This window comes from Humulus lupulus, chromosome 7 (assembly GCF_963169125.1).
Source record: "Humulus lupulus chromosome 7, drHumLupu1.1, whole genome shotgun sequence".
Classification (NCBI taxonomy): domain Eukaryota; kingdom Viridiplantae; phylum Streptophyta; class Magnoliopsida; order Rosales; family Cannabaceae; genus Humulus; species Humulus lupulus.
In genome coordinates, this window is record NC_084799.1 from 170,773,788 (window position 1) to 170,779,168 (window position 5,381).

A 5,381-nucleotide genomic window follows, 5' to 3' on the forward strand; every position below is an offset into this window, starting at 1 on the left:
ATTGAGAAAATAATACATTAGGTTTATAATAAGATCATGGTTACTAAGGCATACCATAGCCGAAACATACATGCTCAAAGGAAAGAAAACAACCTACCAAGGCCCACAACAAGAATCCGTAGCATATTTTAATGAATGTCAAATAAAGTAAAAATCATGAAGAACAATCTAAATGCATAGAAATAAACCATAGACAATTCCCAATATTTCCAAAACCATAAACAAGATTTATAATAAACCATCATGGTAATAGCAAAAGGCTAGGATTCTCCATTACCTCCTTGATAGTGGTTAAAGACACACAAGAATTGATCAATCTTTTGGCACCTCAAGACCTAGGTTATATCAAAACCCAAAGAGAAAATCTATTGCGTAGAACTTAAGATGAAGAAAATAGATGAAAAGAAGCCATGAACATTAGAACGCATACCCTAGGCTCTCGAAATCCCCTTCTTCTTCTTCTTCTTCCTTTCTCTTCTTTCTTTCTTCCACGAGCTCTCTCTCTCTCTCTCTTTCTTCTCCCGATTTCGACAGCCAACAAAAAGGTTCCCAAGGCTCCTATGTTCTCATATTTATAGCCTCTAGTGACTAAATGCTAAGAAGAGGTCTCAAGTGTGAAAAGCTAAATTCCTATTCTACAAATTAAGCTAAATCCCACCATATCCTCTCCTTACACGTTATCTAAACCTTTATCCTAATGTGAACCAAATCAAAGATAAGCCTTGTCATCTTTTCCTACAAGATGACAACTTATATTTCTTTTCTTTTCTATTTTCTTTTCTTTTCTTAATAAAAGGAAAAATGTTCAAGACTCACATTAAGTCTAGATTCATACTACCCTTTCCTTTTTTTTTCTTCTTTAAGAAAAAAAAACAAATAAAATTAAAATACATTCACACACACACACACATACCAATTTTGGCACACACACTCAATTAAATAAAATAAAGTAACATATTCTAATCACATAATTTTGTCACACTTAATAAAATGTAACACTAATAATAAAATAAACATGTTACACAATTATTCCAAATAAATCAATTAATTCATAATTCACATAAAACAACAATTCAAACAATATAATAAAAAAAATTCATCACACTTAATTAAATAAAACAAAGCACAAATTTAATAAAAAAATTGGTGCGCTATAATATACCCTCCTTAAAAGGAATTTCGTCCCGAAATTCTTTCTTACCAAATAACTCAGGGTATCTTTCTCTCATGTCTTCCTCCAACTCCCATGTTGCTTCTCGTTCCGTACTATTCTTCCACGTGACCTTAACTAATAGAATCCTTTTGGATCTCAGTTCCTTGATTCCCTTTTCAATAACAAGCTCTGGTTGTTCATCGTAACTCAGTTCCTGCTTCAGCTGTAATGGCTCGTAACTCAAAACATGAGAGAGATCTTACACGTACTTACGCAACATCGAGATGTGAAAGACATTATGCATTTTGTCTAGTGCTGGCGGCAGTACTAAACGGTACGCAACTTGCCCTACTCAAATGGACCTATATGTCTAGGGCTCAACTTCCCTTTCTTTCCAAAACACATAACACCCTTCATCGGTGAGACTCTCAAGAACACAAACTCGCCCACTGAAAACTCGATGTCCGTTCTCTTAAGGTCCGCGTAACTCTTTTGCCTACTCTGTGCAGTAAGCATCCTTTGGCGAATATTCTCGTTCGCCTCACTAGCTTCCCTAATTTCCTCGGGCCCTAAAATATGTTTCTCCCCTACCTCATCCCAGTGCAAAGGAGATCTACACTTGCAGTAACGACCCAACTATTCTAAACTTAGACCATTAGAAACTACTATACTAATCTTAAGAAAACGTACATGAGAAATAACCATAACTTCATTTAAAACTGTAAAGTAAAGGTTCAAAAATACATAAATTCATAAGTAGGATATGGGATCTCATTGATGTTAAAATAGTAACATAACATAACTTTAAATAATTGGTTTGCAAATTAAATGCGGAAAATACATATAAAACATAATTTTTAAAAAGACTAGGAAGCGACTTCATCCTCGAATCGAACACTCAATCCACCGATTCCATCCTGTCTCAATACACATCCCCAAGCTGCCAAGAATCTTCCCACCTCCATAGCTATTTTCCTGCACATACAAAACATAAAGGAGTGAGCCTAATGCCCAGCAAGGAAAATCTACTACAAGCATAAAACATGTACATACACATAGACTATAAACTATAAACATAACTATAAAACACATACATCATATAAGACTATACTATTAATGGCCATTAAAACATGTGATAAACCATCTACTTCCCCTTTATAATATCTGAGGTAGGTTAGATCACATGGTAGGTTTATGATAACCCATCTACGTCCCCTGTCTAATATCTGAGGTAGGGTAAATCATAACCTTGGAACATAAGAAAACATAACATAACATACTATAGCATAACTTATCATAACATATCAACATAACATATAAGCATATAAAACTATCCTATTTTCCTTACCAATATACCGGGATGATGATAACAAAGTCGGGATTTTGGAACTATCTCCCTCACATACAACTCTGCATACTGTTCCACTGTATAGGTCGACTTCACTGGCAGAAAATGAGCTGACTTGGTGTATTTGTCCACTATCACCCACACTGAGTCACAAAGTCCCACCATCCTGGGCAGTCCTCCCACAAAATCCATCGTGATGTCCTCCCACTTCCATTCTGGGATACCCAAAGGCTGATGCAATCCCGCTGGTCGCTGATGCTCAGCCTTTCCTGCTGACATGTCAAACATCTAGACACATACTCTACCACATCCTTCTTCATCCCGGGCCACCAGTATATTGCCCGTAGATCCTGATACATCTTCGTGGTACCCGGATGAAGCAAGTATGGCATAGTGTGAGACTTATCCAGTATCTCTCGTCTATTCCCCTCATCTGCTGGAACACAAATCCGCCCCTGGTATCGAAGCATACCAGTCTCAGAGACGGAATAATCCTTAGCTGTCCCCGCTAAAACATGCTGCCTAACTTCCTAAAACTGCGCATCCACCAATTGTCCCTCCTTAATCCTCTCTAGCAGGGTTGACTGCAAGGTAATATTAGCTAACTGGCCCACCACCAATTATATCCTTGTTATGGTCATTTCTTCTGCTAACTCCCTCGAGATCTGGGTGGAACTATACAACTGTCCTGGGCCCCTCTAGCTTAATGCATCTGCCACCACGTTGGCTTTCCCCGGGTGGTAAAGGATATCGCAGTCATAATCCTTAACCAGCTCCAACCAACACCTCTGTCTCATGTTCAGATCCTTCTGAGTTAAGAAATATTTCAAACTCTTGTGGTCAGTGTATATCTCACACTTCTCCCCATACAGATAATGCCGCCAAACCTTCAGAGTGAATACCACTGCCGCCAGTTCCAAATCATGAGTAGGATACTGCTGCTCATAATCCTTCAGCTGCCGCGATGCATAGGCTGTAACTTTCTCATTCTGCATCAACACGCAGCCTAAACCCATCCTCGATGCATCACAGTAAACCACGAACTTTCCTTCCTCCGAAGGAAGACTCAGCACAGGTGCAAAAATAAGTTGTTACTTCAACTCTTGGAAATTGTTCTCACACCTCTCTGACCAAGCAAACCTCTGATTCTTTCTTGTCAACTCTGTCATCGGTGAAGCGATCTTCGAGAATCCCTCCAAAAACTGCCTGTAATAACCTGCCAACCCAATGAAACTCCGCACCTCCGAGGCGTTCCTTGGCCTCGGCCAATCTCTCACTGCTTCCACCTTGGACGGATCCACCTTAATCCCTTCTGCACCAACTATATGCCCAAGGAAAGTCACCTCTGGCAACCAAAACTCACACTTCTTAAACTTGGCGTACAACTGATGCTCCCTTAACCTCTGTAAAACCTGTCGAAGATGTTGCTCATGCAATGCCTCTGAACTGGAGTATACTAGAATGTCGTCGATGAAGACAATGACGAAGTGATCTAAAAAGTCCTTGAACACCCTGTTCATCAAATCCATAAAAGTTGCTGGGGCATTGGTCAAACCGAAAGACATGACCAAGAACTCATAATGCCCATATCGCGTCCGGAAAGCTGTCTTCGGTATATCCTCATCTTTGATCCTCAGCTGGTGATAACCAGATCGCAGATCAATCTTTGAGAACACCGTCTTTCCCTGCAGCTGATCGAACAAGTCATCAATCCTTGATAAAGGGTACTTATTCTTTATGTTCAACTTGTTCAATTCTCGGTTGTCTATACACATCCTCAATGTCCCGTCCTTCTTCTTAACAAATAACACTGGAGCGCCCCATGGTGAGTAACTAGGTCTGATGAAACCCAGATCCAAAAGCTCCTACAACTGTATCTTTGATTCCTTCAACTCAGCTGGTGCCATTCTGTATGGTGTCCTTGATACTGGTTCTGTCCCCGGTGCTAACTCAATCTCAAAATGAATCTCCCTGCGCGGCGGCAACCCTGGTAGATCCTCAGGAAATACGTCGAAAAACTCACACACCAATCTTGTCTCTCCCGGCCTTGCCGGCATAACCCTAGTAGTATCCACTACACTGGCCAAAAAACCTATGCATCCTCCCTGCAACAAGTCTCTGGCTCTCAATGCTGAAATCATGGGTACACGGGGTCCATATACCGCACCCACAAAAACAAAAGGATCCTCGCCCTCAGGCTCAAAAATCACCATCTTCTTCCTGCAGTCAATAGTAGCCCCATATCTGACCAACCAGTCCATCCCCAGAATCATGTCAAAATCCTCCATGTCTAACTCAATCAAATCCATCGAAAGTTCCCTGCTATCAACCATCACTGGCAGTGCCCTAATCCATCTCCTAGAAATTACTAGTTCCCATGTAGGCAATAAAGTCCCAAACCCCGCAGTCTGATATTCACTAGGTCTACACAATCTATCAATTACTTTACTAGAAACAAAGGAATGTGTAGCATCAGAATCAATCAATACAGTAAAAGGAGAACCAGCGCTAGAAAGCTGACCTGTCACTACCGAGGGACTAGCCTCGGCCTCTGCCTGTGTCAAAGTGAATACTCGAGCTGGAGTCAAGCTATCCACTTTCCCTACTTCACCTTTCTTCACTGTTGGGCAGTCTTTCCTGAGATGCCCCACTGTTCCGCACACAAAACAAGCTTTGGCCTGACATTCGCCCAGGTGACTCCTTCTACACCTCGGGCACTCTGGATAGGTCTGCCATGCCTCGCCGCCACCCTAACGGCCACCCTGACCACCCTGACCCCTCCTGTCAGGACCAGCAATAGTCGAAGTGTCAGGAGTCTTTCTCTTGAAGTCACTGGGGCCTCCGCCCCTAGCTGTCCCTGAATAAGGAGGCACCACTCTG